Source organism: Nilaparvata lugens, chromosome 4, assembly GCF_014356525.2.
Source record: "Nilaparvata lugens isolate BPH chromosome 4, ASM1435652v1, whole genome shotgun sequence".
In the NCBI taxonomy this organism is placed as follows: domain Eukaryota; kingdom Metazoa; phylum Arthropoda; class Insecta; order Hemiptera; family Delphacidae; genus Nilaparvata; species Nilaparvata lugens.
The window spans coordinates 39161999-39175053 of NC_052507.1; positions in this window are offsets into that span (position 1 = coordinate 39161999).

Genomic DNA, 13055 nt, shown 5'->3' on the forward strand with positions numbered 1-13055 from the left:
TTTTATTATATTCTATCAGAATCACCCGTTCTATGTACTCAATTCCAGCATTTCCTAGTTGATATGCGCGCTTAAGCTTATGGATCGAAATTTCAAAAACTCTTAACTTTTGACACAATGTTCGGATTTTAACTTACTACAAATCATTCGTCTCGGTTCGTTTGAAAATCATGTAGCAAAAGTCAAATTACAAAGAAATATGGAAATTTAATCTTTGAGTGTACTTTAACCTACATTTTTATACACAAAAATGGCCGATTTCTATATTCAAGTCTGCTTATTCCGGAAACCCATAATGATAATACTTGATGTAGGCCTACAATTGAAGAGCAGAATCCTTTCTTTTGTTTGACGTGGATAATTCATGAGAATATATATTTGTGAGGTTCGATTCGCCCGATTAAAAGAATCAAGAATATGGAGATTTTCCCCTCATTTTCACGGTCTTAGCAATTTTTGATGAAGAAAAGTGATCCAAGATGGAGTAAGGCAATTGAGGTAGCCTAGTGGATCATGAAATTGCAACCAATCGCAAGTTGCCATCATATCATATCAGTCTGTATTCAGAGACTGTTGTTTAACAGTAAAGTTGTGAAAAATTGGAAAATGATATTCGTTATTCTTTTATTTGGCAGTAACTTTTCAATACTAACCGTACGAATAGGATTCTTCATTAGGATGGAAAGAGGGGCGAATTCTCTACAACTTTGACTGGATTTAAAATTTTTCATATCGAGTATTCCACGAGAAAGAATAATTCAACAAGATCTAAGCATAATCGAATAATCCTAATTGTCCAATTATTTCCCCAATATTAGACCAGTCATTGATGTTAGTTTATATAGTTCTTAGCTTTAAATTACAAAATACTATTCGTCTCCCCGCTTGTTTCCTCCCCCTTAGACCACTCCCGAAGTTTAAACTGTAAGGGTATCCTGAAACGAATATATCTTGACTTTTCAACTACTCATGAATATATATAACCAAATTTGATATCATTGTTGCAAGGGCACATTGATCTATAATTATTATTGTTCCATAGCATCCAGTGGGATTCTGAATCATAAATTTAAATAGTGAAAATCGGAATATATAGTCAATTGAAAACGGAAATCCCTCTAAATTCAGTTTTTTCAGAGTTGAATCGGTTCTTGAAAAACTGTAAACCAGGAAAATAGAGAGCTTCGAACTATTTTCGTAGATAAAGACCAGTTTGTTTTTTCTTGTCCGATGGCGCGATTTGGCGAAAATCACAGAAATTGGAGAAGGAACCGAAAATCCGTGGTTTTCCAGGCCAACTTTTAAAAGGTTCAGGGTTAGAAAGTCAACTTTTTGTATTAAGGGTGTCCAATACTTCAGATTCATTGCACGATAAATTCAGCGAGTTCAGAATTCATTCCCCAAACGGCCCTTTTCCACTACCTTGTGACTGGAATATTATGATCAGAAAACGTCCCACGTATGTCATAGCGTACAGCATACAGTAACAAACGAATAAGCTCAATTGATCAGTATGAATTGATAAGCTTATTCTATTAATTTAATCTCACACCATATATCACACCTTCTTCATATCACACCAGTCTCTAAAAGTGTTATTACATCACAGCAAGATTCTATTCTATTATATATTACATTACAGCAAGATTCACTCTCACTATGCTCTCAAATAATCATGTCTGCAAGAGATTAGCTTTGTACCTTTCGCGTGCTTAGATCCAATCTAGTACCTATAATAGTTACTCGAATCACACGTAACCATGATAATGGTATCAATGTAAATGGACTTACAATGATCCTTTACATGCTACAGTCCTATATGCGCATTAATTAATACTAATCCTCCAGTCATTTGTGAATTCATGTTTGAATGTTTCAATTAGCAGAAATTTGATCACATCAGCCCCTTCGGTAATTTTGGTTACAGAATAAGATGTGATTGTAATCAGGTTTTGCTTCAAGACATGAATTCTTTATCTATCGATTCATAAAAATCGAACAGGAGACTGGTATTAGCAGACTTTGAAATGCTCAAAACAAATCGAATTCATGCATGTCAGTATAGAGTTATTGAAAATCATGTTTGAGCTTACAAGCTCTTTCGGAGGCTCCGGTTAATAACTTATTTGGTTTATCTCATTTCTTGAATACGTGGTGTAGTATGTTCCATGTTGGGTGAATGCAGTAGAGGATAATATAGTTCAATAAGAATATTGGATAGTTGAACGAGCGTTAGCGAAGTTCTTACTTTTGACTCACTACAGCCCAAAGTCGTTTTCTGTCTGTATGTTCGACAAGAACTTCAGACAGAATTGATCAATAAGCTTCAAATTTTGAACACGAATTCTTCAAACCTTTCTACAGGTCAAGTTCGTTGGACAACAAAATTGACTCACTCCTTCGTCCTTTTTCAGGATATAAAAATAACAGGATGAAAAAACATTGAATGTTCATAAGAAAAAAATTTGTTTTGATTTATGATTTATATCAGCTGGAATTATTTTCATGCTATTTCTATAATATTCTTCCATTCATTCAATGAAGCTGATGCTATTATTCGGCAGTTGCCACACAGACTGTCAGACAGACAGACTTTATGCGCCGACACAATGATTTCAGCTGAATAATACACAACATTGGTTCATAAGTTCTACTTGTATATTAACTCGCTTCCATTAACGTCTGTCTGCCTGTCTGTAACATACACGTTATTAATAATACTACTTGTGATAGCAGTTGTTATGACATTTGTTTTTGTTCAAAGTGTTGAATTTGTTCACTAACAACTTGATTATTCAATGTTTGGGTACTAATTAATTTCATTTTTGTATCATTTCTTAGTATCTTCAAATGTTGAGATCATTGAAACGGACTGAGATATAGTCCAGTCACTATATACATTGGTGCATGCAATTTATATTGTAGTTCTGATTTTTTAATATATTATTTTGGTACATAAGAGAAGTCCAGAACCAATTTCTTCATGCAAAATTTCCTTGTGCTAGATACAAGGTGGCCCAAAAACCTTCTATTTTTGGCGCATTTACCAGTTTTCAGCTACTTCTTTCAAATCTCGTTATCGGACAGAAAAATTTGCTTCCGCCTTTTTTTTAGATTATAAAATTTTGAATAAAATGACATCATTCAGAACTCTCTATATACAATGAGTACTGAGTTATGATTTTTCCAAAAAGTAGTGAAATTTGAAGTAAAAATCAATTTTGATGAATTTTAGTTTTTGATCAACAATATCTTTCAATTCTTTCCATTTATATGTATAATTCAAAATCCCTCCGGGCGTATTTTTGTGCTCTACAATCTGAGATCAGGTAAAGCGCTCTATCTCATATAGATTTACAGGTACACCTTACAACAATGCTCCTTGTATTGTGAAAAACACCTAATTTTCAGCTTCAACAATCATCACCAACTAAATTGTAAGCTACTCACATTAATATTTCGCACAATGACATAAGTTCATGGGATTATGTTCTATGAGAGTCACCCATTAGATGCACTTCATTTCAGTATTTCCTAGAGGAGAGGCGCGCTTAAGGACACCTCAAGGATCAAAATTTCAAACACATAACTTTTGACACAATGCTCAGATTCCATCGTATTACACTTCATTCTTCTCGGCTCGTCAAGGTGATCCAAAATCATTCATACATATAAATGGTGAGAATCGAAAGATATTGTTGATCAAAAACTAAAATTCATCAAAATTGATTTTTACTTCAAATTTCACTCCTTTTTGGAAAAATCATTAAACTCAGTACTCGTTGGAGATAGAGTGTTCTGAATGATCTTATTTTATCCAAAATTTCATAATCTAGAAAAAAAGGCGAGAGCAAATTTTTCTGCCCGATAACGAGATTTGAAAGAAATAGCTGAAAACTGGAAAAGTGAGCCAAAAATACGAGGTTTTTGGGCCACTCTGTATCTAGCACAAGGAAATTTTGCATGAAGGAATTGGTTCTGGACTTCTCTTAAGTACCCAAATAATATATTAAAAAATCAGAACTACAATATAGATTGCAAGCACACCCCCTTTTTTATGTCTAGGCTATATTGACTGGACTAATATCGATGTGCGGGTTTCGCCATAAATTTTCCTTTGAAATTCTGTATTGAAATCATGTTTCACATGACCACCTTCCCGTTTGAAAAAATGAAGTTGGATCCATATGACGGATCCAAGATGGCGGACAAAAGTATTTTTTTCAATTGGAACCCTTAGACCAGATATCTATATACAGTATAATATATAAAAGCGAAATGGCACTGACTGACTGACTCACTCACTCACTCGCAGAACTAAAAATCTACCGGACCAAAAACGTTCAAATTTGGTAGATATGCTCAGTTGGCCCTTCAGAGGCACACTAAGAACAGATTTGGAAAAATTTCCAAAGATACGCCCAAAATCCGCGTTTTCCAGCGTTTTTTAGCGTTTTCTCAGCTTTATCGAGAACAAATGAACAGAAAATGGGTGTAATAATGTTGTGTTACAAGGAATTTGCAATAACGTCAAAGATACGCCCAGAATTAGCGTTTTTCAGCGTTTTTTTGCTTTTTCTCAGATTTATCGAGAACAAATGAACAGAAAATGTTCAAATTCATTACAGAAGCTCAGCTAGGGTGTAATGATGTTATGTGAGAAGGAATTTGAAATAACGCCAAAGATACGCCCAAAATCCGCGTTTTTCCAGCGTTTTTTAGCGTTTTCTCAGCTTTATCGAGCACAAATGAACAGAAAATGGGTGTAATAATGTTGTGTTACAAGGAATTTGCAATAACGTTAAAGATGCGCACAAAATTAGCGTTTTTTTTTATTTTTCTCAGATTTATCGAGAACAAATGAACAGAAAATGTTCAATTTCATTACAGAAGCTCAGATAGGGTGTAATAATGTAATGTTAGAAGGAATTTGCAGTAACGTCAAAGATACGCTCAAAATTAGCGTTTTCCTAGCGTTATTTTGCTTTTTCTCAGATTTATTGAGTCCAAATGAACAGAAATTTTTCAAATTTAGTACAGAAGCTACTTATTAAATGTGAAAGTATTGGGGATGAGGTTGAATAGTGCGGTTTCAGAAAAGTCTATTTAGATTTTTGGACTTCAATATTGTGTTTTTTTCACATCAGATGTTTCATCAACTATTTCTCAAAATTTAAAAAAATCTGGTGTGGCGCACTCACACAACTTTCCTTGCTGTTATGAAAATTGATCACCTGACGCCAGTGTTCACTCGCATCTCAAGTCTACTTATAAACAAAGATCTGAGCCAGCTGTTGACAGGACAATAACGCTGGAGACATAATAATAATAATAATAATAATAATAATATAATAATAATAATATAATAATAATAATAATAATAATAATAATAATAATAATAATAATAATAATAATAATAATAATAAATTTGACTATAGTCTGCGGAAAAAAATACAAAACATGTGAAAATTAAGAGTAATAGAAAACTAAGCACGCAGTATTATCATTCTGCTCCACTATAGAAATACAATGAGAAAAAACAAAACAAAGAAGCAAAAAAAAAACAAAAAACAATACAGCTAATGGCTTACTCTAATAGAGCTACACTGCGAACGAAAAATACAACAGTGGACAGCAACTCAAGATAGAGATTCACAAGTTACAATGATTATAATACATATACAACATGCAGAAATAAGTCATTACTGTATGCAAATGGCCTTAAGAGAAAGGTCACGTCCGCATACAGGAGCACGGGACAAAACAAGCGTTGAATTGTTAGTTCTATGAAAAATAGAAACTAAATACATATATATATATATATATAATATATATATATATTATATATATATATATATATATATATATATATATATATACCTAACATATATATGTCTCCATGGTAATAGTTTAGATAGATTTATATGGAAATCATTAGATATAATTATCGTATGAGCGTGATATTATGTACATCATTTTTGTAATAGTCCATGTGTATATTATATAATTTTGTTTTGAAAGAGGACAGTGTTCTGTACATACAATGTGCACGAAAGTTAGATACATTAGGCAGTGACAGAGTACATGGCTTCCAATCCTTCTGTGCTAATTGAAAGAAGCCATTTTTTCAGATGCAATTTCTTTTTTATTATTTTATTGTGGCAGTTGAAAAGGGTTTTCATTGAGGAAGGTAACTGATTGAAAAATTCTGGTGCTAGAAAAAGAAAGGTTTTTTTAAATAAAGTGCTGTTTGGCCTGACACCCCGGACAAACAACCCATCAGCCTGCCTCGTACGATAAGGGCCAGTAACTGAATCACAATAATCAATAAACATACACAATAATAACAATAAGCATACGAGGTCTGCTATCTCTTCTTAGTGAATCATCTAATAGAATCAACAGTTGCCAGCAATTGGATAATCACATTCTCTCGAATTCCGAGCTTATTTTCAATTTCAAGTGTAGGCCTAATTAATGTTACTGAACATTAATTGTCGAGATTTTCATGTTCAATCTTTTCCACTCGGATTTTCTCGTTTAAATTGTATCTAAAGCCTGATAATTGGGAATCCAAAATCAAACTTTGCAGAGATGGGGCAGAGCTCCTGTATTGTCACAGATATGAGACTTGTGGCAGTTGATAGAGCTTATTAATGACTATTTTAGGTATAAAATTAATTAAAATCGTTGGAGCCGTTTTCGATAAAATAGCGAAAAACCCTTTTTTTGACAACATTTTCTCCATTTTAGCCGCCATCTTGAATTACACACACACACACAACACACACACACACACACACACCACACACACACACACACACCACACACACACACACACACACACACACACACACACACACACACATACATACTTACCAATACCCAAAAACCACTTTTTTGGACTCAAAGGACCTTGAAATGTATGGAATTGGGGTACCTTATTTTTCTTCGGAAAGCAATACTTTCCTTACCTATGGTAAAAGGGCAAGGAAAGTAATAGTTTTTTTCCTTTTTTTGTAGTTGAAATTGTTGAATTATCAATATGTGACCCACATAACCTATATTTTTGGACTTTGTTGTTATAGGTTTTGGAAACTTCTGGGTTCAAGCATGTTGTCCTTTTTGACAAAAATGTTAGGCCTATATTTTGTACTCCATGTAATGAATGAGGGAAACTTAGAGATCTATCAGATTTTTCTGAGTGATAATTGATTTGAACAATTGAACTAATCTCTCATCTATTTCTTGAGTAAGCAACAATACAGTATAACAATAATTCTTGGGTATTTACCAAAAACTTATATTGAAAGAAATTTTTAGGCACAAGAAGATGGAAAATGTTATCACCAGTTACGGTATAAATTGACTAGAGATAAGATAATAACGGCTCTCAAGGCTATGATTATTAACAGCCAAATGAAAATAAAAGTTTTGTTGTAATTATTTGATAATATAATAATAATAATGTTTGAGGTTAGGTTTTTTGACATTAGCTTGCCGGCGACCTTAGTAATCGGTCGAACCATATATTTGAAAATTAACCAGACACCTTGTGGCAAATTAATTGCGTCTATGCAGCATTCGCTAAGACTAGGATAAGAAGGTTTATAAACTAAGCATGCCAAATAAATGTCACCCAAAAACGATTAAGAAAACAGAAACATATTCATTATATCATTGAGCATGAACAAAAATAATTAAGAACAAAACAAAAAGATAAAGGAAATGGGATTTATCTTTATTGAGTGCATTAATACATATTACAGTCTAGGGATGTACCAATCATAGTGCATTATTTGATCAGCACTAAAAATTATTTAATTCAAAATCTCCACGTGGTCTTTTTTAAAATTATATAAATTTGTAAGTTGTTGTAGAAGCCACAAAATAAGATAAAATAAGAGTAAAAATTGTAAATATTCAATTTTAGGTTAGTAATTTTGCTGTTGTATTATGAACTATTTGACAGTACTAAATTATGTCATTGCGGAGTATTTAAAATCCGCCAATGGGAGAGGATATTCAAATTTTATGCAAATTAAAACTCGGAAGTATCATTGAGAGAGAATAGGGGAAGACCTACAGCCCCACTTGCTTGCCAGAGGTCACCAGGGACACCCACCAATTATGAGAGCATTAGACTGAATCCCTTATTGTACATTAAATAATTCTTTGCCAAAGTTTAAGTTTTGATTTATGTGATTGAAAATAAAATTCATATAACTCGGTGATGTCGCAGTATGACATGAGTTGTTAAATTCAAATATTCCCACTGGAGAGGACGACAGCAGACCACTAGAAAAGGCTTGGAACACCGAGATGAATCCAGGCCACCATCAATAATATTGTGAAAGATCTACACATGAGTTCAATGGTTATTAAAGAGGGCCCTCAGTGCTATGAATCAATCACAATTTAATAAAGCTTGCTCATCAAAGGTTTATTCAAAAATCAAACTTAATATTGAAATTTGTGCAAATATTCAAACTTAAGGGAAAGTCTTAATAAGAACAATTTATGAGAATTTAATATTTAATTATGCACAGAGTAAATATTTATTAATATTTGATTTATTATATATTGTCACTCATTAATATTTTTTTATCAGTTATTTATAAGAATTTTCTGAAGCTCATGTTCACAAGATAAATTATTTTATCTGAATTCCACCAGAGGCCGAACCCAAGCCCTGAGATATTTTTAATATTTCGATTCTTCATATTGTTGGAAGTAAGATTTATAAATGTTATTCGACAAGCAATAGCAGGTCGATAACTGAGCTATATAAATAGACCGAAAATATGCTGATAAAAGAAGCACGAGATATTTATTATTTGATGCTAATAAGCAAAGTAAAATAATTTGCGAGCTATCTGTGATACATTTTCTCATATTATTTTCATATTTATCATTCTACTCTTTATTAAATAAATCAGAATCATCGCATCCGATTTGGAAGAACACAAGGGTCATAGTATTAAGTTGCAGCAGCACTATAAATTGATAGAATTAATAAGGTATTCTGATAGAGTATCGCCTTTGATTCCACTCGGTATCGTCGCTGACCCCTTTGTCCGATGGTGGCGAGTGGCATTGGTGTCGGCAATATGGTATATTGTCTAGTACGAAAATCAGAACCCTTATATCTATCTACATCTTCTGCATCTATAATTGTGGAGTCGACCAGATCAGTCATGAGAACTGTAAATTGTTAAAGCAGCCACCGTTTGCAGCCATTGAAAGCAGAGAATTATTTGAGCTCCTTGGAGAGCTGGTAAGAAATTTGTGGTATTTCTCTTTCAGGAGGCGTAAAAATAATAATAGTATTCAAAAATCTTTTGCTTTACCGACTGCTGCCAGCAGGGCACATGCGACGCCAAAAATAACGTCACAACATGAGATTCAAGATTCAAGATTTCTTTATTGCGAAAAACATTTATATACAAATGCATAGCATCGTCATAATAAATTTAACATGGTAAATAAAAGGTATTTACATTCATAGAAATAAAAATTCAAACACAAGCATACAAACAGCAAACAAAAATACCCTCAAATTAAAAACTCCTCTTTTCTATACGGGCATTTTTCTATTAAAATATTTTTCATGGTTCTCTTAAATTTACCCACTTCTAGCTCCTTCAAATGTGCAGGAAGCTTATTATAAGCTCTTATACCAAACTCCTTAAAGCAGTTCAATGTATTTGCATAATTGCACTGGTTCACTCTAAGAGATTCAGAATTTCTTGTGTAATGGTTGTGAACGTTGCTATTTACAGAAATACTTGCTAAATTAATTTTCACATACATAAGACATTCAAGAATGTAAATAGCTGGTACTGTCAAAATGTTGAATTTTCTAAATAAATCCACACAATGAAAACGACTATTCACATTAGCAATAACCCTTACTGCTCGTTTCTGTAACACAAATAGTTTCTTTACATTCGTATCATTACCCCAGGCAACAACACCATAATACAAATGAGAATGAAGATAAGCAAAATACACTGAAATTAAAACACTCTTATCAACAATGAACTTCAATCTATTCAATATAAAAATTCCCTTCGATAGTTTGCCACATAATATTTTGATGTGTAGGTCCCATTTTAAATTGCTTTGAACTGTTATACCAAGAAACTTTGCATTGTCAGGTTGTAATCTAAATGTCAATTGTCCTGATGCAATCCCCACTTATATTGTAAAAGGCTGTGCTGCAGTGCTGCTGAAGCCATTGAAATACATTTTCAATTTAGCTCTAAGGTCGGGTAAATTTCCATCGAAATGGAAAATTGCGAGGGTACTCCTGTTTAAAAGTGGAAATAGAAATAATATAAAAAATTACAGACCTATATCAATCTTAAATTGCTTTTCGAAAGTTTTTGAAAAAATTCTTCATTCCATAATTTATGAACAGAGTAAGAAGATTATATCATCAGAACAGCATGGATTTTTGCCTGGTCGCTCCACTGTATCCAATCTCATGATATTCAGTAATGAAGTGTCACAGACTTTGGATCGTGGGGGGCGTACTGATGTCATCTACACAGACTTATCTAAGGCATTTGATACCATAAATCACAGACTTCTGATTAGAAAACTCGAAGTACTGGGATTCTGTAAAAATTTAGTTCATCTTATTCAGAGTTATCTTGAGGCGAGGATTCAATATGTAAAAATTCATCATTTCAATTCAAAATATTTTCAGTGCCCATCAGGCGTACCTCAGGGCTCTAATCTGGGACCACTCCTCTTCATTTTATTCATTAATGACCTTCCATCTGTTATCAACAGCTCTTCCTGTCTCATGTATGCAGATGATGTAAAGTTGTTTAAAGAAATTAAGGATCTAAATGATTACTACAATTTGCAGAGAGATATTGATCATATGTCCAGATGGTGTGATTCAAATGGGTTGAAAATTAATGTAGATAAATGCAAATTCATGAGTCTCACCCGGCAATCCGCTCCTCATAATAATATATATTCTATAAGTGGTATCCCTTTGGAAAGGGTGGAATTGTTCAAGGACCTGGGGGTGGTGTTCAGCTATGACCTCTCTTTCAACTCACATGTGAGTACACAGTTAATAGAGCCAATCAGCAGATGGGATTCATCCTGAGGACTTGCTCGCCCTTCAGTGATGTAGAGCCTTTGATACTTCTATATAAGTCAATTGTGAGAAGCCTGTTAGAATATGCATGTGAAATTTGGAATCCATATTATAATGAACAGATTCACCTACTGGAACGTTTACAGAACAAATTTTTGAGATGCATTTATTACAGAAAACATAATATCTTTTGTCCTTTTGATTATCCTTCCAATTCACTTAGAAATGAGTTCGATTTTACTTCTTTGAAAGTAAGACGCGATGTCAAATCACTTATTTCCTTTATAATTTACTAAATAATAAAATTGATTCATCCCATCTGCTATCAAAAATTAATATATATGTAAATACCATTGCTCGCCGTTCTGGTTTTTCATTTCATATAGCGCGTTCTAGAACCGTAAGTCATTATAACTCTCCTCTAAATAGAGCCCAGAGAATCTTTAATCATTGTTCGGAGCACTTAGACGTCTTCTGGTTCTCCCCCTCCAAATTCCGTAAGATCTCATATAACTTGGTTGGGTAGCATGTGATCTGTCTTTTTGTGATTGATTTTATAAAATTTCTATTATTATTAATTTGATGATTCATTCTTGGTTTTACACAGACATCCTTTCTCTCTTCATTCTTTCTTCTTCTTTTTTTTTCTCTTTTTATTATTACTTGTTTCTATTTTGTTTAATAATTATTCTTATAATCAATTATTATTGTTTACAATTACTTCAATGAATATTTGTATTCTTTCATATTAATTGTATATTTCTTCATTTTTTTTTATCTTCTTGTATTCCAAATTGTATAATGTGTTGAAAATATTGTATTGTGTGAAGGAGGCAAAATGGGTTTGTCCTGTTGTCTCCATTAATAAAATTATTATTATTATTATTATTATTATTATTAAATCCAAATTCCAAAAGTTGAGTTTTGTCCTTATAAGACACAATGAATTAGAAGCTGTCCAATCTTCAATTATCTCATTAACCGTATGCAAGCTACCAGAAAGACTATTATTTTTTATTTGAACAGCTAAATCATCAGCAAACATAAAAGGTTTTACATTTTTACAACTGATTGCTGCAGGAAGATCATTAACGTATATAATGAAGAGGATAGGGCCAAGTGTGGAACCCTGTGGAACACCTGATGATACTTTTAAATAATTAGAAAAACAGCCATCGTAAAAAACAGTTGATATCTATCACTCAAGTAAGAGGCAATTAAATTGGTTGACATATCATCGAAACCATAAAATTTGAGCTTTTGTAATAGGATGGGATGAGATATTGTATCAAAAGCTCGGCTCATGTCATAAAAGCTGCCTAGCAGATTACACCTCTCATCAATGGAATAGATACAGTTTTCCATGAATTCAGATATAGCTGTATTAGTGCTTCTATTAGGTCTGAACCCAAATTGACTATTGGAGAACAGTGAGTTATTTTCAAAGAACTCAACAATCTGACAATACAAAATAACCTCAAAGATTTTAGAAATAACTGGAATGATAGAAATTGGTCTAAAATTATTATACTCACTTGCACAACCTTTCTTGAAAAGAGGAATTACTTTGACAAATTTTAAGCTATTAGGAAAAACGCCATCAAGAATACAATCATTAAACAGAGAGCTTAGTACCTCACAATATGAGGAGAAGCCAGTTTCAACAAATGAGAATTCAAGCAATACACATCAAGGCAAGCACTATTCTTTAAGGAGAGTATTACACTATGAACCTGCTCAACACTCGTAAGATTAAAAGAGAAAGATGGTTTTGAATTGAAGAGTTTGGCAATGAATTTTGTAATTGTCAAGATAATGAAAAACGTCATGGACAGGATCCACTATTCAACAGCGAATGTCTCAATTTAGCAATGTGATATGATATAATTGGATGAGAATCCTCTCATCCTGTCCATCTAGCAGACTACTAGAAAAT